Source organism: Mytilus trossulus, unplaced genomic scaffold (assembly GCF_036588685.1).
Source record: "Mytilus trossulus isolate FHL-02 unplaced genomic scaffold, PNRI_Mtr1.1.1.hap1 h1tg000373l__unscaffolded, whole genome shotgun sequence".
NCBI classification, from domain to species: Eukaryota; Metazoa; Mollusca; class Bivalvia; order Mytilida; family Mytilidae; genus Mytilus; species Mytilus trossulus.
In genome coordinates, this window is record NW_026963340.1 from 2,351,249 (window position 1) to 2,376,111 (window position 24,863).

Below are 24,863 nucleotides of genomic sequence, written 5' to 3' on the forward strand. Positions count from 1 at the left end.
ATTGGTTTTGTGTTTAATAACTATGTAAGCAAGTGTTTTCTTATAAGTATAATTGTTGTCATTGTCTCAAAATAAAGTGAGACAGCAATTTTTTTTTGGTGTTGAATAAATCTTAATTATGTTTTGGATAAGGTATTGCTAAAAATAATAATAATCCTTTCTAAATAAAGTGGTATTTTGTCAACGTTTTATTTTGTGTTGAATAACTCTCAATCATGTTTTGGTTAGTGTATTGCTATAACTTGTTTCATTGACTTGTTTCAAAATGAAGTGAGATTCTGACTATGTTTGTTCCTGCGTGTTGAATAAATTTTATCATGTTTTGGTTATATTAGTGGATTGCTATATTTTGGTTTCTATGTTTTATTGTTTCGTTGTTTCAGATCAATGGGACCAAGCTGTTAAAAACAATTATCTTTTGTGTTTTTTCCTTTAAAATCTTCAATGTTTTACTCATACCAAGCTATAAATACATTCAGTATTTTCACCAAAGCAATTTAAAACAACAACCATAATTTTCCAATTATTCAACTTGAATTTGAATTAAAATTGGGCGTGAATGAGTAGAGTGTGAATGTGCGAACGTGTAGGGTGCGAAAATGTATTGGGCACAAACAGACCTGATGCCACACAGTCTGAACCCCCTTCTCCCACAAAATATTAAGTAAATAATCTTTTTGATACTGCTATCAAAAGTCTAATGAAACTCAGATAGTTTCAAACATTTGTCATAGAATTCTAGTCAAACTGGCACCTAGTTAAATTGGCACCTGAACGTCCTAGGAAGGCGTCCCAGAAAAATAATAAAATAGCCTTGCCAGACGTCATAATTATTTGGACTAATACATGAGATATTGTGTATTTTTCTGCATTATTTTAACCAGTTGAGCATTTTACAGGATTGTTGGTTTAATGCTGTTTAAACTTTACTGAAAAACAAACACCTTAAATTTGCTAATTATTTGGCATGAAAGTTTGATTTATTGAAAGTGACTCATAGTTTTCCATTTTATTTTAATAATTGACTTGTTTTTACAATTACACAAATTGTCTAATTGTTAAAACAACAGCTTTGGTAAGGGCTTCGTTGTTTACCTTTATACACTACATATTCACTTTCGTTTCGTGGTTTACCAAAATACACAACAACATATTCACTATGTACTTGGTAACAGTAATTAATTAATTGAATAGAAAATATTATATCAAATATTATTGGATGCCGAATTGACGTCGAATAGGTGCCGATTTGACTAGATGCCAATTCAACCAGGTGCCGACTTGACTTGTACGTTTCAATCCTCTGCGATTGTTTGCGGTATTTTCTTGAGAAAACCTATTTTCCATCATCAAAGAGAAGAAGAAACTGCTTTAAAATGATTCTGGAACGCTTCATGATTGTTAAAATAAGTTTAATTCACTCAAAAACAATTTTAAAACTTGCGATTAAACAGGAAGTTTCCAAAGCACGTGTAAAAGAAGAAATTAACCGGTGAGAGTGGAAATCCGTATATGACAGATATCCCTATAATACGACTTTGAAAGTAAAACAGTTCAATCCTTTTGTAAAACAATCTTTAATATACCTATCACATTAATGTTTGAATGGTCTTAAGCTTATTCAAACCATATAAGTCGGTATAAAACACCAAAACGGAATGAACAATAACCGATTACGTTTTGTAGTTTACAAATTCTAAAACTGGTTCCCGTCAAACTACAACACTTTGTTCGAGTGTAGTGGAATACAAGCAAAAACCAGTGTAAACTGGGTCCTGGCTGATTTAATACTACAAAATGATGCATAATGATAACACAAGCAGATTCCAGTTTGTTTGGAAAATAGGAAATACGAAACCAAGCGCGGTAGGCAGAGAAATGTAATGAAGTTCAGGTCGGCAGTTATGGAACAATGACTGCGTCATTTTCCAAAAATAGTGACAAAAAGCAACAAGAAGCTATTTAGCGACAAGAATACATTTTGTTATCACATACATCAAAATATTTTTTTAGGATTATATTGAAAGATGAAGAAATAAAAAAAATTTGAGGAAAAGATTGTGTACTTTTTATTATCATATTGATCGATGAAGAAATTAAACATGTGTAAGAGCAAAGGAAATGTGAACGCTATAAAATGAAAATAAAAACAAAGATTTGTCACCTTCCTTTTGAAGGATTTAATAAAACAAAAACATGAAATATTATTTCCTTCCTAACTATACAATTATTTTTTCCTGATAGGACCAACATTAGCTGTGGCTTCACTCTAAGGTAATACACAATTAAGAGCATCAAATGAGATAAACTAGGTGTGTGTCCTTTGTTTAATTGCTACAATAACATCCATTAACACCTTCATCAATTACACGCACCAGAATATACAATTATTGTACTGAATAGTGAACACCTGTTGAAAACTCAAGATTGTCATCAGTTTCCTTTAATCTTCAATCTATATGCATAAACATGATAAATATCGTTAAATGAGACAATACACTAAATACTAGTAAAATGATGAAAAATATTCAAATTTTAATTATGTTTTCCTCTTGTTTGATTTCAGTTCTAAATTTGTATTTCACAATTTGTGTATGTATTTTCTGGACAATTATGCACAAATAATGCATTTTGCAAGTTAATTATATATTGTACAAAAATAGTTTTAAAAACAAATAAAAAGACAAAATATATTATTGTTCTAAAACACAAGTAAAAGTAATACCATAAAACGACAGGGTAAAGGTAATTTTTCCTGTGATACCATAAAAAATATCATGTAAATAAATGTAGCAACTGAATTAAATTTACAAGTTTCATTTTTTTCCCTATCAAAATTAACTTTCCTGTCATTGAAATTGTTTTCTTTTGCATGTTTTTTAAATATTTATTTCGAATAAGTAATATAAATAAAAAAATGTTTTCTTGTCGCTAAATACTAAGTTTCTTGTTGCTAATATTATTCTTTATGGCGCTTCTTGACGCTTTTTGTCTCTACAATTCTTTTTGTCTCTAATTAGTGAAACCACGCATAGGCATTAATACATAAACAAACCGTGACTTCCGATTTGGAACAAGAACGTTTATTAAATGATATGATGAATGGTTCTCCATTTCTTTATGAGAGTACAGTATCAAATATCAGTTTCATAACGGTAAAATATAGAAATACTCCACTTCAGTTCTTGTGACAGAAATAGAATTATCGATCGGCTTTCAGAGAACTCTCGCAAGTTATCAAAATTTGGGAATTCCCTCTGACGTGTTTCTAAATTTATAAAAACACTAAATATAAATACTGTTTAATTCTGATTTTCCGTATTGTTAAAAACACGCATATAAGTCAAGGAAAATATCACACATGAAGATTATGAGTAAAACATTACAGGAAAGTTGTTTATGTTCAATTGTTTGCTTGTTTTTACCTTTTAAAGCAAGACAATCATAAGAATCTGAGATGTTGCTGAATGTTTAGAATAAAACGAATGACGTGAGGGAGTGTATCATAGGGTCAACGGTAAAAGTCTACAGATTGCTTGACAGCAATCGTATCCCAAAAATAGCCTTAGTATAACGACTTATCATTACACCTGGATACAAGTGTTTTTAAATTAGTAAACTATGTACATTGTATTTGTGTATGTTATGTCATATTGCATGGATTTGAATTCAAAGTTGGTTTAAAAAAACCTTTCAGAGTTTGTGTTATGCTACTTTGTAAATGTATCAACTATAACATGTATATGCACATCTTCTTGATCATGTTATACACCATCATGACCATCTGGTAACCTCAACAGAAAATTACAATATTCTAACCATCAGGGAGGGGTCAACTATTCATGTTTTAATAAATTCAACTTGCTCTGTGTGTTTTAAGCTATGAGTAACATTTAGATTTATCTTCAAAAATGATACATCGGTTATATGGATACTGTATTAAACTGCCCAGACAAATATAGAAAAGATACACATCACTTTTCAGAGGTAGATCGGAGGGGTGGAAAACGAGTTAATTCAAGGGTCAAATGATGAATTAGTAAGACAGTATTTGGTGCATATCAAAATTAAGTAAATAATAAGTAATGTGTTTTTCATAAAATGACGCACTATTGCACCAAATTGCTGCAGCAGAAGCTGAAATCAAGTTAATTTATCCTTGGTAAGTTGTCAAATCTTGATGACTCAATGCGCAGACTCTCCCATGACTTCCGGTTTAAATTTTAGCTAAAAGATTTTTGGTCCCGTGCAATGACTGTCTTATTTTTAATTTTTTAGCTTTTTAATTAGATAAAAGATTATAATTTTTATCAATGAAATTCCACATCACCAGTCAAGAAAATTGATGTTCACTATTATGAGATATTTTATCATATTAAAATTGATGCAAAATATATTTTTACTTTTTAAAATACATACTTGTTCCTTTTAAAATAATTAAGTAACCTCATTTTTAGAAAATTAATCTATAACTCTATCCTTTTATAAAAAAAATAGAATTATATATATATAACTACTATCATTATAGACACTTATTTTGTTTTTGTACAACTTTTAAATATTGGATGTTTAAGTTTTAAAACAAACAAATAAAACAACAAAAAACATGTATATAAGACCCTCACATGTAAATACTGCTATGGTGCACGTTTCTTTTATTATATTAAAAAAAAATTTTAAAAAAAATAGATACAAAATAAAACAGTCTGTATATATATATATAAAAACAACTTATAAATGAAAGTAAACCTCCTACATAGTGTGCTGTACATAGTTATCTACATACAACAAAAAAAAAAAAATCTTACAAAATTTACCCCAAATACTCTAATAATATATATATTAGAGGTGTTCCTATTTAAAGGAAGCTAATACAGAGAAGAAGAAGAAGAAGCAAGCACCTATCAAATTTATTGATTGATAGCACTTGCCTATTAAAGAAGATTTTATTCGTTTGGCTAACTAGGATTTCAATTGAAAAACGTCAACATCAAATGTTTAAACGACAGATCGGAATTTTTTGTCGAACTGAAATGGCAAAAGCATATAAATAAGATTGAAAACATAATATTTCCCTGAAACACCCAACATAGATCAGCATACCTTAACAAAACATGAGAACGATACAACCTTCGTGTACATGTGTAACATTAATTTCAAATAACGCAACCAAGCAGAGGAAACTGTTAGAAGGCTTTTTCATCTCTTGAAAAGAATAAAGATGGTTATGGATTTCTCAAAAACTAGTCAGAATGGAATTTTATAATGTGCTCTGACTCACTGTAACAAGTCCTAACAAGTGAATTTCTCATAGTATTTATAGTATATTGATCAAACATATTCGAAATTAATACAAATATGCGAGTTAAATTCTCAAAAGAGCAGAAATAACATTTAAGATTAATACATGTTTGTAAGCAAAAGCCGTATTGCAATAATTACGGCAGATTATAAAGTGAAGGTTTCAAAAGGGTTATTTGCTTTGAACACAACAGTTTCAGTAACTGCAGAAGCTTTTCAGCTGCTTCTTATTTTTCTTTTACGCCATAGTTCGAGGTTAAGGTGGAGGGTTTATCATTGTCACAAATGTTTTAAATCAGGTAAAATTTACCGTTTGAATTGTTTTACATTTTTTTCAGCAGTTTTTTTTCGCATGACTTCAATTTACACTTATCAAGACTAAGGAATTCATGATTAACATATTTTTTTTAACTGGAATGATTTATATTTTTGGGAATTCGGTATTAAGCCCATATCTTTATGGAATTTGGGATCACACACCATTCGCACACGCTTTCGTATAAAAGGGTGATTTTCAAAACGTGCAGTTGATGTATTTTTTTTCTTTCTATAAACATATTTTATAGTATTTTTCCATTACTGTCAGTCATTCTCGAGGCTTAAATATAGTACTTAGTCGGAAATCAAGTGTTATCATAATATGGAAGAGCTTATTAACCTAAAATTTAAGATATCATATAGCTCATCAGAGATAACAGGCAAATAAAACTCTAAGTAGTAAATTTTTCCTTAACCACCTTATATATTCCAGGGACTGGTAGTCATTTGAAAAGATATAATAAAAGCTATGTGTTAGACTATTCTATAATATTGTGAAAGGATTATGATTTCCAACCAGTAACTGCCGATAAATACAACAAGAATACATTTAATGACTCCTTTAGAAATACATAATGCTCACAAAGAGTAAAATCACAAAACGGAAAGTCCCTCATCAAATGGCAAAATCAAATGATAAAACACATCAAACGAATGGACAACAACTGTCATATTCCTGACTTGGTAGAGGCATTTTCAAATCTAGAAAATGGTGTATTGAACCTGGTTTTATAGTGCTAAACCTCTCACTTGTCAAATTCTATTACCGGGTATATTTACAACGAAGTGTGTACAAAACAGACACAAATTGTTCGACAGCGTTTGTTGAATTATAAAACTCTTGACCTTGAGACAATGTTCCATCAGACACGAATACTAGATCTAGTTCAGCGCAGTAATGAAGTGAATGTTCAATAATATAAAGAAATAATCATGCCTAGGCAAAATCCCGATTAAATTTGTATCAAATAGTGCAACCAGGCAGATGCATCTGTTCATTCACTGACTCTCGCTCCCTCATTTGTTGACTCCCTTTCTCTCGCTTAAATATTACCATTTCCTTTAGATCCTCCAACGCAATTTTCAAACCAAAAGGACATACACCAGTGTTGAGATGCTTGGTTACGACAATGATGGATTGTTACCCGTTAGGACTACCTTCAAACGAAGCCCGTCTGGGAAAACGCCACACCTACCAGATCTTTGAAAACTGCGGTCGACATAAGTAAGGGTCAAATACATCTATTGAAATGAAACCTCATCGTTTCAATAAAAAAAAAAAACATATTGGTGACCTTCTGCTCTTGTTTTTTCTATGGTCGGGTTGTTGTCTCTTTGACACATTCCCCATTTCCATTCTCAATTTTATTGTTGTGGTGTAAATGCTATTGATTTCTTGTAGTTTATCTTATATGAAGAAATTTCATTATGCTCATATTTGAAATTGCATTTTGATTGTTTATCGATCGTTCTTTTCATTTTATTTTAATGTAATTAACGTAATCAGGTTAATATAATTATTTGTTAGTGATAATGTTTATCGGTGAGAAGAAGCTACAAGTTTCGCGTAATCACCTCCTACCGTTTTCAACCCAGATCCTTGATAATTCTTAGAAAGAAAGCATGGCATTACAAGATCTTACAGTTCAGGTTCAATATATGATTCGATATAGTTACATATTAGACATTCCGGTTAGAATGAAAATGAAATAATTGGATCTACTATCACAGGCACAATTAATTTGTCTCAGACTTCCCCCTATATACATTTTGTACCTTAACAGATTAAGGTACATAGTAAAACAAATATTGGTATTGATTATAGAAGCCTTCATAATATGTAAACTAAACGATACTTTTTGTGTGTATTTTTCTTTTTCTAAGAAATTATTCTGTACGTAATACATTCTAGGCTTTTGTCTTAGTTGTAACAAAGATGAGAAATAGATAGTTAAGGTGAGATGTTTTCAGTGACGGCGTTTCAAAATCTAAAATAGAATATCTTCATACGAACAAAGAGGGCGAACCCTGAATATATAGTTCAGTGGTACAAGTATGGACACTACATTTAAGCTCTGAATATGAATTTTGATTAAATATTTGACATACCATTGGTTTCTGAAACAGAATGAATGAGCTGAAAACATTGAAATTGGACTTTTACCTGTTGTTGTTCAATATCCACAATCTAAATACACAGCTCGATTCAGCATATCAAAGTTAACTTAGATTTAAATGTATTTATTCTTTAATGGATGATATAAGCCTTAGGTTTTAAAAGAACCAGCTTTATCAAGGAAAATTATAGTATACTAGTATATAACTATTTACATCACCGGGTCGATACCACTGCTGGTGGACGTTTCCTCCCCGAGGGTATCACCAGTCCAGTAGTTAACATTTCGGTGTTGACATGCATATCAATAATGTTGTCATTTTTACAAGTTTCCTGTTTACAAAACTTTGAATTTAAAAAAAAAGAACTAAGGATTTTCCTATCCCAGGCATACATTACCTTAGCCGTATTTGGTACAACGTTTTGGAAATTTTGGACCCTCAATGCTCTTCAACTTTGAACTTTTTTGGCTATATAAATATTTTGATATGAGCGTCACTGATGCGTCGTCTTATGTAGGAAAAACGCGCGTCTGGCGTACTATATTATAATCCTGATACCTTTGATAACTATTATTTTTATTTTCATACAACTCGTCTGAACATCAACCCGACAATGTTAGATCTGTTAATTTGATGTCGCATTTTTTTTGGTCTTCCCTCGCCAAGATTCCATCGAACTAATGCCTCCTGAGATATTGTGACACCAAATCGCGTCACTGTATTTGACGCGCTAGACCACTCGACCACCTTGGCTTCACAAATAATAAAACTTTCGGTGACCGGGTGACATTTCCTCGTCAGTTTTGAACTAGCGTCGTAATACAGTACATGATGTTCAAGGCATGAAAATGAAATTGTTTCAGATCAGCTGAAATATTTATTGTAAAAAAAGGAAAAAAGATACCAAAGGGACAGTCAAACTCATAAAACTAAAATAAATTGACAACGCCATTGCTAAAAATGAAAAAGACAAACAGACAAACAATAGTACACATGACACAACATAGAAAACTAAAGAATAAACAACACAAACCCCACCAAAAACTAGGGGTGATCTCGGGTGCTCCAGAAGGGTAAGCAGATCCTGCTCCACATGTGGCACCCGTCGTGTTGTTTATGAGAAGAAAAAAAAATCCGGTAAATACTAGTAGTCTAATTCGGTAGGTAACATTTATGAAAGGGAAGGGGATTGTAGTTACGACGTAAGAAACATATCCGATATCATTTGTGAAACGGTTATTCCATAACGGTCAACCTACTCGTGATGACGTCCGTAAAATTTACGAAGGGATGATTTCAACTTCACCATTTGGAACTCTTGGTTTAATAGCTTCCTTATGAGCAGCAACCCTCTATCAAGAAAATCATGATAGTAAATGCAAGTACGGATCCGGAAATATCGTATCAATTGGGGAGATATGTACCCCGTATGCAGGTGCTGTTGGAATGTTGCTACTTAGAAAGAGAAAGTTCACAATTGGAAAGGTGAAATCATCTCTTTTGTCGTAAAGTTTTGTTTTCAACCGACCATCATTGTCAATTTCTAGATGTAAGTCAATATATGAGGCTAACTTAACTGTATCTGTAGTATCCTTTATCTCTAGTTCGATGGGATAGATGCGTGACACATAGTCACCGCATTTTGAATTATTTAGTGAAAGAACATCATCTATATAGCGGAAAGTAGAGTTAAAGGATATTGCTAACTTCTTGTCTTTCTTCCTAAGAAGTCCCTGCATGAAGTACTAGTAATATATGGTAATTTGTAGGCTCCTTTACGGATAAGACAATCACCATTAAAATCAATCCCAACATTCTTTTTGTAATGTCGAACCATGTAGAACAATTTCTTAGCTATCAACGCACATTTACTTAGGTTATTGTCTAAAAACCAACTATCTTTGAACGACGACGTGGTTAAAAACGTCATAACATACATGTATAATATAAAAACTCGTATAAAATGCTCCGGACGAAGTAACTGGCATAAGACAGGGATATTGCATGCATATCATTTATACTTCATTTTGTAACTTCATTTGGGTGTAAAAACGTTGACCGAAGTACATTTTGATTCTAAAAATGTACGCACGGTGAACGCTTTTACAATCCTGTGAAGTTACAAGAAGAAGCATTCAATATTTATAATTACATTTTTTGGCTACGATCATGAAAACACGAATTTTATCAACTTGTTATTTGATTCCTCTGACTATGCACTTTATCGTGGGACCTCGTGTCATCCTATATGATAAATTTTGCAATTGATTAAGGAATAACGCGAGATGTGTAGTTAGCCAATCAGAATAACGTATTATAATGAAACATACATCTAATGTAATTATACATAAGTGTAAGGAGTTCTTTGAATACGTGTATTTCTGTTAAAACAAATACATTTGATTATGTTATATTTTATTGAAATTAATTCTATTTTTTTTCATTCGATTTCTAACGGAAAAACAGCTTTTATTTTAAATGAAACAAACAGAAATCGAAAATTAAACTGTTCTAGAAAACAGGCCGTTTCCAAAGTAACGTCACGTAATCAGTTCATAATTTGAGCTGTTGTATTCCACTGACGCAATCATCAACATCCGAATCGGGTGCGAATGTTATTAACCAATCGGTATGGTCAGGGAATGTTCCCTTTATCGCTGGAGGATATCCTGAGTCATTCTCAACATTTGTTATTCTTTCATCATTGAGAAGAACTTTTAGAGGCTTTTTTCTCCATACAAATATAGTATCGTGGAGTACAAACTGTTTTATTTTGTACATAGAAACGGAGGGTTGGTTGTGAAAATGTTTAAATATTCCGTCAGCCACATTTTTGTCTGTTTGACCATTCATTAGATTCAGCATTTGTCCCTTTTTCAAGATATCAAAGTCTGAAAGGGAAAAACTAGTTTCGCATTGACTACCTCTATTCATTGCTTCCTTCATAGCCTCGAATCCCTTTTCGTGGGAGGATGCGAAGATCATATGGTACAGGGGAGTATCGGATTTGTTTCTCATTTCAAATGACAATGCATATGCGGTTGTACGATATTGATACTTAAGAATGTCTTTGTAAAATGACATTCCATTTTCTAGTCTGTCGGATTCGTAAAGTGTCAAATGGGATTCTATTTCGTCTTTTCCCATTCCAAATAGACTTTGCATCCCATTTTCGTCACTATCGAAGATTCTGTTCACGAACTGACTCATAAAGTTAATGAATATTTCTTTTCCTGGACCCACGAACTTCTCCACATGGTTCATTGGTATATGTGAATAGTCAAATGGATCTATAAATGATGCAAGTCGATCAAAATCATCCATACGTGGAGGATCAACATTGACGAATTTATTGTGTGAAATTCGACAAGCTAGAGAGAACCCTTTATCACCACTTAATATTTCTACGCATTGCCTATCTGGGCAATATTCTTTTACAATAAACTCACGGCTATAATGAAACAAAATCTTTCGGACATTTTGAACGAGTTTCTCAAAGTTGGTAATACTTGCTTCTACAAGGAAAATCTGGATACTGTAGTCGTGCATTTGTTCATTCGAATACGGAAGACCTTCTTCAATGTTTGCTAGATCTGGCCGAGAGATGCAATCCGACATCATTTTTTTGATTAGATACTCGCATGATACTTGTATGGCAATAAGAGGAGAACCATAACTGGCAATATCATCAGACCAGTAATCACAATATACACCAGCACCAGCAAATCCATCGTAAATCAAAGTCTTATATCTAGCATTTTGTGTCTTCGCAACAAAAGCTTGTAGGTATCTCATCCAAATAAATCGTTTGACGTATCCACGTGGTGTATCATTCTCAAAAAAATTGACGGCTGAAACTTGGTCATCAGGCATACATGGATTCATATCTGAAAATACATAAAAAAAAATAATTATCAAAATAGAGATCATGTTGAGTCTCAAATAAAGGTTGAACAGAGGCACACAACGCCTCATTTTGCATTGAAATTTGTGAATACAGGAACCAATTTGTAAGTAGACCTTTTAAGATAACTCGAAAGAAAATTACTGGATTTAAATAGATTAAACGTGTCAAATTGTCCACACAATATACTCATTCGAATTCCATGAAATTTAAGAACTTTGGAAAACAAAAAAAAATGTAATGACTTAGAAAGCTTGTGGTATCAAGATTACAAAATTAAAATGCCGTCAACAAATATTTTGTATGATCTCTCGATAGTTGAAATAAAATATTAATATAATATGTACGCATCTTAATAGGACCGCAGAGGTCGAACCCTGAGCAGTAGAAGTATGTGTGGATACTACATTCCAGCTTGATACAGATCTGAATTGGGATTGTGATCTAATAGTTGACACAATATAAGATTCTGAGTCCGAATGAATGTGTTTAAATAACTAAGAAGACGAAACAACACGTTTTAAATTGCATTTATCCGCAGCACAGGGACGTCCAAAACCGAATACTTGAAGGCCAAGGTTGACAAGAACCGAAACTAATTGGAAAGCTACATATCTGAAAAGGATCTTAAAGTCAAATACATTGTGTACATCGCAGGTCAACTTTGACTCAGGGACTTGAAACCTTAGATTCGTTATGAATCAGAAAGATTATAAACAGCAATTTTAGAGAGACTTTAAATATATTTAAGTTTGTAGCATGAGTAATACCCATTATGGACCAATCGGTGTCTCTAATTTCTCAAAGAAATCGACATAGTTGAAACGTGGATCGTGAAGAGGACCCCCAAATGAACTGGTTTTGAAACAGAAGTATTCATATTACCGCTTGCTTAATATGGAACTGGGGTAACTGGAGACTTTATTTGTACAAGTACAAATAAAGTAAAGATGTATTTGTATACCTGTTACGCCACTGTACCAGGTTAGGAGAGGGCGACATAAAATAAGTTTAACCCCAACAAATGCGTAATGTGTCTGTCCCATGTAATGGTCCTGTAGTTGAGAGGTGGTTGTGGTTTGTTGCTTATTATCATATGTGTTTAATGTTCTTGTTAAGTGCTGTTGTGCCACTGTCCCAGGTTAGAGGAGCGTTTGACGCCACCTAACTCGTATAACCTCGCCACATCTGTATTTGCCTGTCCCATGTCAGTAGCATATTATTCAGTGGTTGTCGTGTGTTTCTGTGTTGCATATTTTGTTCATTCATTATTTTGAACATAAATTAGGCCGTTTGTTTTGTCATTTGAATTCTTTTACATTTGTCATTTCGTGGCCCTTATAGTCAAATATGCAGTATGGTCTTTGCTCAATGCCGAAAACCGTACGATGATCTATAGTTGTTAATGTTCTTGTCATTTGGACTCTGGTAAAGAGTTGTATCATTGGAAACCATACCAGATCTTTTTTTTTATATATATATAAGACTACCAAAAAAGGGGAAAAGGTTTTGCTTCTGCTGGTCACTTTTATAAGTTAACTTTCCCTCTCCAATGTCACTTATATGTATCAAAGTAATCAGCATTAATGTAGGTTCAACGTATACCGCCATTTTGGATTGCATAATCCCAGTAAAAAATCAGTCTCGTTATATAACGTTATTTGCCCATATCTGCAAATTTGTACACATATTTGCAATTTATTGGTTAGCCTGTTTATTAATATATAAAGAAAACTTGGTGGTTTATTGTATAATAATAAATATTTAAACAAATATCATATTTTGTGATTTTAATGCAAAATCCCAAATTTATCAAAGGCACTAGCTATGCTATATTAATTTCTTTTTTTATAATATAATATTTTTCAATCATTAATGAAAATATAATAGTGAATTATATTTTGCTTTTAACAGCCAGTATGGTTCAATTTGTCAAAACAAGCTAAGAAACATCGATGGTGAATTACTCACTTGCAAGTGAATAATTGGACCTCGTTAAGACCGTATTCATATAACCTTCAATTTAACCCCTTACCTAGAGATGTATTGCTTACGAATTATGAGTGTTCAGTTATTATAAAGAAAATGAGTGTCAACATTGTAAATGAAACAAAGGTAAATCTTTTGATTGACTGATTCGTTCAACAAAAACTCATTTTGATGCAGACAAACATGATGACTAACATATATTTTAAAATTTATTATATGAAATTAAAAGAACCAAGAAAAATACAATTGCACGACCTCGCGACATCTTAATATCTATATTTTGTATTCTTTGGATGTCAGCTCTATAGTTAATTAGAAGGCATTTAGTCTAAAATACACGAAACGATAATAAATCATATCGAATCCATGACTTGTAAATTGTTTACTAAAGTATTTAAGACTTTATATAATTTGGATATATGTTTTAGTATGTTATAAATCAAATATGTGAATGTTATGTCATTGTCTAATGCACATTACACTCTCAACATAATTACTTTAATAAGGACTAATTAATAGTTTCAGGAATGGTATAATATAGTTGATTGCATATTTGAAAATGCCTGTACCAAGTCAGGAATATGACAGTTGTTGTCCATTCGTTTTTGATATGTTTTGTCATTTGAATTTTGTCATGATTAGGGACTTTTCGATTTGATTTTTCTCTGAGTTCAGTATTTTTGTGATGTTACTTTTAATTACTAGTACCAATTAAGAAACTGACAACAACATAATCAATTAATCAATACACATCTTTAGAAAATGATTACTCAAAAACAATAATTGGGAACCGTAAAATAACAGAGAATTGGAAAGATTTATTAAGTAACAAAACAATTTAGTGGTAAAAAAAGCAAAGAGTAATATGCCAATTAAAGACAAAAACAACAATATGCTAACAACAGAACGAGATCAATATTTGAGATGGAATGGACATTTTCATGAGATTCTTTATCGGAAAAATCCAGATTATCAAGCAATTATTCCTGAGGCACCCATAGGCCTTGAAATAGACACAGATCCAACGACAAAACAAAAAATACAGAAAGTCATTAAAAGCTTGAAAAACAAAAAAGCACCTGGCATAAACCAACTAAACGCAGAACTTTTTAAGATTGATCCAGTTCTAGCAGCGGATACTTTATATCCAGTATTCCAGAAAATATGGGAACAAGCTGTTATTCCTAACAGTTGGTCTGATGGAAACATTATAACAATACCAACCAGATGCTCCGCAGGGCGCAGCTTTATACGACCGCAGAGGTTGAACCCTGAACGGTTGGGGCAAGTATGGACACAACATTCAAGCTGGATACAGCTCTAAATTTGGATTGTGATTAAATAGTTGACACAGCATAGATTTCTGACACAGAATTAATGTGGTCTAATGAACTTAAAATTTTTGTTTTGCCTTTTAGCAATTCACTATGCTGTTGAATATTAATCCTCTCAAAAAAAGGGTTGAAGAATTTTTTTTTTATTTATGAAATTTCAAATGAGATAAATTGAATTCCCCTCACCAATTTTTTTTTCACATCCCCCTATCATTTATTCATTAATCTAGTCCTTCGTGTAACTCGGTGAATGTGATGAATATTTTCAACTCGACTCCTCGACGTAGACGTAGTCATGGCCATCGTCATTATACATCACCCTCTCTGCATGATGTCTCTATTAATGACTTGCTGCCATGCATACAAAAACCGTTAGGTATTCATCACATTTACACGAAACTTTATTCATTACCCCTTTTAAAACTTCATTTTCTGTTCAATTTATGTTTAGAATCCACTGTAACAAACCCTCATTCAAACCAATACAAACTACAAGCTATAATTTCGGATATTGCTAGTCACAGACTTTTCAAGCCAGTTCGCATTGGAAAAGATGAAAAAGAGAAAAGATCTTTTCTAAATCTTTCCTTTGCCAACAAAGGTCTCGATGGCGTCAACCTAGGCAATATCCTTCATCATAAATTAGTTCAATCAAAAATACCTCCTTATTTCAAAGACCAGTCTGTACCAACATATTTCTTATACCTATACCAAACCTATTGCAACTAAAATTTTCAATTACAAACGCGTTTTGCAGGATCTCGATATTGACGACTTCAAGTCTAAACCTCCTGATTGCACTTGTGCTAGTTCCCAATTCACATATAATCCTGCTGGCCACGTTATTACCGGTGACCTTAACATTGTTAATAACACTTCTCTACGAAACGTGTTATCGAAAGGTCCGAAATATCGTGAGCCTAAATCCATCAATTGGAAACACAACTTTAAAATTTTGATGGATTCAGTCGAGGATTATGCCAGGCAATGGGCTAAGCGCGAGAAGGAAGACGTAGACACTCTACCCGAATGGATTAAGGCAGTGGGGTCGTTAATACAAATCAGAATTAAGAAACTGAATGGGTCCATCAATGCCCATGCTACGTCAATCTTCAAAGATCCAAATGTTGCTAAACACCTATCTGACCTCCATGATGAATATGTTGTTGTCCCCGCAGACAAAGCCCCAAATAACATCGTTTTTATCTGTAAAAGTCATTACATTAATTGCTTGATAAACGAATTAGGTATAGACAATTCACTTGGAAACCCAACATATACCCTCACGACACTTACCAAAGAGGAAATCCTGGATAATCATAGGTCTGTTCTTTGTTCCTTTGGTATTTCAACCAAAGATGAAGAACTGGATCTTCCATCACTGTATTGGATACCTAAACTACATAAGTGTCCTTACAAACAACGGTATATTGCTGGGTCTTCCAAGTGCTCCACGAAACCCCTTTCTAAATTATAAACATCCATTTTATCAGCAATCAAAGACGGGCTTCAAAGTTATTGTGAAACTGCCTATTCTAGAGGTGGCGTGAATCAGATGTGGATACTTAAAAATTCCAAAGATCTTTTAGAGTACATACAATCTAACTCTCTTTCATCTTGTAACAGTATTAAAACATTTGACTGTTCTACTCTTTACACAAGTATTCCACATTCCAAACTAAAAGACAAATTAAAAGAGTTGGTATTACTTTGCTTCATAAAAAAGAATGGCCAACGTAGATACAAGTATCTTGTCTTAGGGAGGGATAAATCATACTTTGTAAAGAACCATTCTGATTCAAACAAAAAATTCTCTGAAACCGATATTATCAAGATGCTTGATTTCTTGATTGACAACATATTTGTTACGTTCGGAGGACGTGTTTTTCAACAGACTGTCGGCATCCCAATGGGAACAAACTGTGCCCCTCTACTTGCTGACTTGTTTCTTTATTATTATGAGGCTGACTTCATGCAGGAACTTCTTAGGAAGAAAGATAAGAAGTTAGCAATATCCTTTAACTCTACTTTCCGCTATATAGATGACGTTCTTTCACTAAACAATTCAAAATTTGGTGACTATGTGGATCGCATCTATCCCATCGAATTGGAGATAAAGGATACTACAGATACAGTTAAGTCGGCTTCATATCTTGACTTACATCTAGAAATTGACAATGAGGGTCGGTTGAAGACAAAACTTTACGACAAAAGAGATGATTTCAGCTTTCCAATTGTGAACTTTCCATTTCTAAGTAGCAACATTCCAGCAGCACCTGCATACGGGGTATATATCTCCCAATTGATACGATATTCCCGTGCTTGCATTTCCTATCATGATTTTCTTGATAGAGGGTTACTGCTCACAAGGAAGCTATTAAACCAAGAGTTCCAAATGGTGAAGTTGAAATCATCCCTTCGTAAATTTTACGGACGCCATCACGAGTTGGTTGACCGTTATGGAATAACCGTTTCACAAATGATATCGGATATGTTCCTTACGTCGTAACTACAATCCCCTTCCCTTTCATGAATTTGATCTACCGAATTAGACTATTTACCGGATTTGTAATCACATAAGCAACACGACGGGTGCCGCATGTGGAGCAGGATCTGCTTACCCTTCCGGAGCACCTGAGATCACCCCTAGTTTTTGGTGGGGTTCGTGTTGTTTATTCTTTGGTTTTCTATGTTGTGTCATGTGTGCTGTTGTTTTTCTGTTTGTCTTTTTCATTTTTAGCCATGGCGTTGTCAGTTTGTTTTAGATTTACGAGTTTGACTGTCCCTTTGGTGTCTTTCGTCCCTCTTTTATTCGTAAACTAATCACAATTCAAATTTCTAATGGAGTTTGCAACAATAATTTCTCATTTAAATACATCATAAAATATTAAAATGTAAAAATGTGCTTGTTATCACTGAATGGTAAAGATTTTCTTAATTTATCAGTTGGTAGTAAAAGTGAATATACATTGTATATTGTATAAAACAACCTATTCTTGACAAAGAAAGATAACTCCAATTGAAATTCTTGCTATTGCACAATATTGTGCAATTAGATATTTCTTGTTATTGCGCATTATTGTGCAATTGAAAATACTTGCTATTGCACAATACTGTGCAATTGAAGAATTCATGCTATTGCACAATACTGTGCAATTGGAAATTTCTTGTTATTGCTGAGTACTGTGCAATTGAAAATTTCTTGCTATTGCACAATACTTAATATAATAATTTTAGATCCTGATTTGGACCAACTTGAAAACTGGGCCCATAATAAAAAATCTAAGTACATATTTGGATTCAGCATATCAAAGAACCCCAAGAATTCAATTTTTGTTAAAATCAAACTAAGTTTAATTTTGGACCCTTTGGACTTTAATGTAGACCAATTTGAAAACAGGACCAAAATTCAAGAATCTACATACACAGTTAGATTTGGCATATCAAAGAACCCCATTTATTCAATTTTTGATAAAATAAAACAAAGTTTGATTTTGGACCCTTATTTGGACCAACTTGAAAACTGGGCCAATAATCAAAAATCTAAGTTCATTTTTGATTCAGCATATCAAAGAACCCCAAGGATTCAATTTTTGTCAAAATCAAACTAAGTTTAATTTTGGACCCTTTGAACCTTAATGTAGACCAATTTGAAAACGGGACAAAAAATTAAGAATCTACATACACAGTTAGATTCAGCATATCAAAGAACCCCAATTATTCAATTTTTGATGAAATCAAACAAAGTTTAATTTTGGACCCTTTGTGCCCCTTATTCCTAAACTGTTTGGACCAAAACTTCCAAAATCAATACCAACCTTTCTTTTATGGTCATAAACCTTGTGTTTAAATTTCATAGATTTCTATTTACTTATACTAAAGTTATGGTACGAAAACCCCAAAAAATGCTTATTTGGACCCCTTTTTGGCCCCTAATTCCTAAACTGTAAGGACAAAAACTCCCAAAATCAATACCAATCTTCCTTTTGTGGTCATACACCTTCTGATTAAATTTCATAGATTTCCATTCACTAATACTAAAGTTATGGTATAAAAAAGTTGATTTAACTACTATTCTATACAAAGAAAGATAACTCCAATTGATTTCTATTAACTTAAAAACCAAGAAAAATGCTTATTTGGACCCCTTTTTGGCCCCTAATTTCTTAACTGTTAGAAACAAAACTCCCAAAATCAATCCCAACCTTCCTTTTGTGGTTATAAACCTTGTGTAAAAATTTCATAGATTTCTATTTACTTAAACTAAAGTTACTGTGTGAAAAAAAAAGAATATACTTATTTGGGCCCTTTTTGGCCCCTAATTCCTAAAATGTTGGGATCAAAACTCCCAAAATCAATCCCCACCTTCCTTTTGTGGTCATAAACCTTGTGTTAAAATTTCATAGATTTCTATTCCCTTTTACTAAAGTTAGAGTGCGAAAACTAAAAGTATTCGGACGACAACGACGACGACGACGACGACGACGACAACGACGACGCAGACGACGACGCCAACGTGATAGCAATATACGACGAAAATTTTTCAAATTTTGCGGTCGTATAAAAATCAGGAGACTCAACTAACTCCAACAACTGGAGGGGAATCACCTTACTATCAATTCCAAGTAAGGTCTTCTGCATAAATTTAATATAAAGTTTTATAGAAGCTGTGGATAAGAAACTAAGACAAGAACAAGTTAGTTTCAGAAAAGGTAGATGCTGCACATACCACCTATGTGTCCTACGTAACATCTTAGAACAGTGTCATGAGTGGCAGAGAAAACTACTGGTAAATTTTGTGGACTTCGAAAAAGCGTTTGACAGCTTACACCGGGAGAGTCTTTGTGAAATCCTGAGAAACTATGGAATACCAAATAAGATAGTGCAAGTCATCAAGCAGTTCTATACAAATTTCTCATGTACCATCAACTCTGAAGCTGACACTAGTTTCCTTGTAAAATCAAGAGTAAGACAAGGATGTGTTATGTCATTTGTGCTGTTCATAATTGCCAATGATTGGGTAATGAGAACAGCCCTAGCAGAACGTAACATTGGACTAAGATGGACACTTTGTACCTCCTTTGAGGACACAGACTATGCTGATGATTTAGCACTTTTAACGCATACCGAAGACCATATGCAGTAGAAGACCAAAAAACTTGGAGAAACAGCTAAATTGATTGGACATAAGATCAGTGCCAAAAAGACAAAGTTAATGCACCACAATGCAGAGAGAAATCCTGTCATATATGAAGAAGGGAAACAGCTGGATACAGTTGATTCATTTAACTATCTAGGCAGTTGTTTAACAACAGAAGGTGGTGCTGAGATATTAAGATCAGAATAGGAAAGGCTAGATCCGCATTTATTAGATTAGGCAACATCTGGAAAACAACAGCCTTTTTTAAAGAAGACCAAGTTCAGACTCTACAACAGCTATTTACTCTCTGTACTTCTATATGGCTTATAGTGCTGGAGAATTACCGAGAAAGATATCAACAGACTCTCCAGCTTCCATAACACATGCCTGAGGAAGATAATGATAATTTTCTGGCCAAACAAAATCTCCAACAAAGACGTACATGAGATGACCTGCACCAACGGTATGGAGACTTTGCTGATACAAAAAAGATTGAGGTGGCTTGGTCATGTTATACGCAAACCATATGATGACATGACCAAAGTAGCCCTACGATGGACAGCAGAGGATAAAAGAAAAAGAGACCGACCTAAAACAATATGGAGACGCACCATAGATGTTGACACAGGGTGCAACGAATTTGTTCTTATTTAAAAATATTAACTTGTCATTTTTCTCTGGGATGAAAATTTCTCAACTTTGTTACGTTATTAACATTTCGATGAAAATATTTGCTCTGACACTACAGAGGTGGGGGAATGACTAAGATTATACGTTAAAGTGTTAGTCTTGTAAAGGTGCTTTTGTTCATAGCCTACCTCTGTTCATGGGAATTTTAAATGATAATTAAAAGTAAACATTGGAGGTATTATAATTTCGATTAAGTTTAATAAATATTTCCAGGGAGGCTTTCTCAATTTAGATAATTTTTGTTTAACCGTAAGAAAGCAACAACATTCTGACAGGCACCGATTAGTCGAGTATCATTTTGGTATTCGACACTACCGAGCTATACCAGTCGAGTACTCGTTGACTTCCATAAAAAAAATATCGAACTCAAAGTGAAATTCAAAACGGAAAGTCTTTAATAAAATGGCAAAATAAAAAAAACCAAACACATTTACGATTGGAAAACAGCTGTCATAGTCCTGACTTGGTTTAGCTCAGTTTAGCAAAATTTCAAGCATACTACCAATTTGAAGTTTGTCATACAAAATTATCTTTCAGTGGACATGATAAAATTAATTTTTGTATCACAGACTTTACTTTTGATACCTAATTTTGAAATTGGGCGACAACAGTCAATTTTGTATGCAAATTAAGTAAGTTTGGATCCTGTGAACTAATTTGTATACAACATTGACTTTTGTGACACACAATATACCTTTATTTAATTTTCACTTCTGTTTAACAAAACTCTATTCCAAAAACAAACCACATTTGTTTTCTCACGAAATTGAATTTTGTGTTTTATATTTCATATCAGGTATTAGAGGTTAAATGTAAACTTATTTGCGTACATTTTTGTAAAAAACTGATTTTTTTATTGACAAAAATGAATTTTGTCTAGAAAAATTAAGTTTTGTCTAGAAAGATTGAATTTTGTCTAGAAAAATTAATTATGTCCACAAAAAATAATTTTGTCACTACAAAATTGAAGTTGTCATAAAACAAGTCTGTATCACATAGTATTGTAAGACAAAAATGATTTTGTTATAACAGAATTTAATTTCAGGCCTGAAATATATGAAACAGTTGATATTGAATTAAAAAACTTAGAAAGTAATTAATTAGAAAATGTTAAACGAAAAACATATATGACAGACAGTCTACCACTGAAATACAAGCTTCTGACTTCGTCCAGGCACATATGAAATTTATTGGGATTAAACATATTTGATGGTGCCAACCCCATACCTTACCTGGGGTAGTGGTTAAATAGTACAATATGAAAACAAACTATAACAAAATGGGGTGCAGTCTGAAACGACCACAGACTGGATCGGATCATGAACAATTGGGGCAAGTATGGACACCACATTCAAGATTAATACAGCTCTGATTTGGATTGTGGTTAGATATTTGACACAGCATATAGTTATGACACAAAACATGCAGAATGATCGAACAGATGAATTGGAAATTGGAATTTATTCTAATACAATCCAATATAAACTAGATGCTCCGCAGGGCGCAGCTTTATACGACCGCAGAGGTTGAACCCTGAACGGTTGGGGCAAGTATGGACACAACATTCAAGCTGGATTCAGCTCTAAATTTGGATTGTGATTAAATTGTTGACACAGCATAGGTTTCTGACACAGAATGAATGTGGTTTAATGAACTTAAAATTTTTGAGCAATTCACTATGCATTTGAATATTAATCTTCTCAAAAAAAAATTTGAAGAAATTTTCTATCTTTTTATTTATGAAATCTCAATTCAAATTTCCAATTAAGTTTGCAACACTAATTACTCATTTTAATACATCATAAAATATTAAAATGTAAAAAAAGTGCTTGTTATAACTGAATGGTAAAGATTGTTTCAATTTATCAGTTGGCAGTAAAAGTGATTATACATTGTATATTATATAAAACAATGATTTAAGTTGATTCAACTACTATTCTAGACAAAGAAAGATAACTACATTTGATTTCTTGCTATTGCACAATATTGTGCAATTAGATATTGCTTGCTATTGCACAATATTGTGCAATTAGATATTGCTTGCTATTGCGCAATACTGTGCAATGGAAAATACTTGCTATTGCACAATACTGTGCAATTGAAGATTACTTGCTATTGCGCAATACTGTGCAATTGAAAATTTCTTGCTATTGCACATACACCTTGTGTTAAAATTTCATAGATTTCTATTCACTTTTACTAAAGTTAGAGTGCGAAAACTTAAAGTATTCGAATGATCGACGACGACGAAGACGACGACGACGACGCAGACGACGACGCCAACGTGATAGCAATATACGACGAATTTTTTTTTCAAATTTTGCGGTCGTATAAAAATATGAATACACAGTTAGACTCAGCATATCGAAATACACGATGAATTTGATGTATGTTTTCAATGTTGTTCACATCTTAAAATAATATACATGTATACAGATAGCGGGAAATCAATTTATACAGATAAACAAAATAACCAATCACGAAGTTCTCAAGTTGCAAAAACAAAAAAAAGAAAAAAAAAAGAAAAAAGAACACTATGTAAACAAACAATTTTCAAACTATCATTCCTCTTACTTTATTAGTTTTTTTTTTTTTTTATAAAACTCACCTTTGATTATAATTTATCTATTATATATCATGTATATCTTATCATAATTCAGTTTTGGATGTAACACGTCTTTTGATGGCTACTCGGGTTCTTCAGTGTGCACAACATTTTTCATGTTGTTTCGAATGAACAGAAAAGTATTACATTCATTCCATATGATTTAATTTCAAATTCCATTTATAAGGAATACATCATGAAAAACATTCATGTCATCACGATCACAAGAAAAAACAAGAGGCTCTCAAGAGCCTGAATCGCTCACCTTAATTTTTTTGGTTAAATCTCTCATCAATGATTATTTTGGCTTTTCAATTTATTTAAATGTTCTTTGAATGGTCCTATTTTCTTCAAAAGCAAAAAAAAATTATTTTCTCCTATGTTCTATTTTAGCCATATGAGTTATGTTTCTTGACATACAAGGAAATGAAACATAAAATTTATACTAGATACTCTGAAACTCATTGAGCCTAAGTTTGGCTGAAATTGATACAGCAGTTTCAAAGGAGAAGATTTTTTAAAGTAAGTCAACACGATGAACAAATTGTGAAAAAAGTCTTTAAAGGGCAATAACTCCTTAAGGGGTCAATTGACAATTTTGGTCAAATTGACTTATTTGTAGATCTTACTTTGCTTAACATTTTTGCTATTGACAGTTTATCTGTATCTATAATAATATTCAAGATAATAACCAAAAACAGCAAAATTTCTTTAAAATCATCAATTCAGGGGCATTATACCTAAAAAACCAGTTACATAATAAATACTTTAACTTCTTGTCTTAATTGCTCTAAAAGCTGGAGTTTTTGAGATATAAGCCAAAAACTGCATTTTACCCTGTGTTCTATTTTTAGCCATAACGGCCATGTTTTTTGACGAAATAAAAAATAAAGCACAAACTTTATTTTATTCACTCTACTGATCATTCAATTGAAGTTTGGTTGTATTTGGTTGAGTAGTTTTAGAGCAGAAGATTTTTTAAAGTTAGCAAATATGATGAACAAATTGTGAAAAATTGTCATTCAAGGACAATAACCCCTTAAGGGGTCAATTGACAATTTTGGTCATGCTAACTTATTTGTAGATCTTACTTTGCTGATCATTTTTGCTGTTTACAGTTTATCTTTATCTATAATAAAATTCAAGATAATGACCAAAAACTGCAAAATTTCCGTAAAATTACCAATTAAGTGGCAGCAACCCAAGAATGGGTTGTTTGATTCATCTGAAAGTTTCAGGGTTGATAGATATTGACCTAATGAACATTTTTATCCCATGTCAGATTTGCTTGAAATGCTTTTGTTTTTGAGATATAAGCCAAAAACTGCATTTGACCCCTATGTTTTATTTTAAGGAACGGCGGCCATATTTTTTGACGGATCACAAATCAAAGCACACACTTTGTGCAGGATAATCTAAGAAACAATCATGCTAAGTTTCATCCAAATCCATTCAATTGTTTCA

General features: G+C 32.7%; 1 protein-coding gene across 10 annotated transcripts in view; it reads right to left on the reverse strand.

The window, feature by feature from the left end:
* Positions 1-4,207, reverse strand: part of LOC134701964 (CAP-Gly domain-containing linker protein 1-like) — an 87,314-nt gene extending 83,107 nt beyond the window's left edge. For all 10 annotated transcript variants that reach the window (XM_063563082.1, XM_063563084.1, XM_063563081.1 and 7 more), the window contains exon 1: positions 4,111-4,207. The gene's annotated coding sequence lies outside the window, so the exon portion shown is untranslated. The remainder of the gene's footprint in view (positions 1-4,110) is intronic.
* Between the last annotated feature and the right edge of the window lie 20,656 nt (positions 4,208-24,863).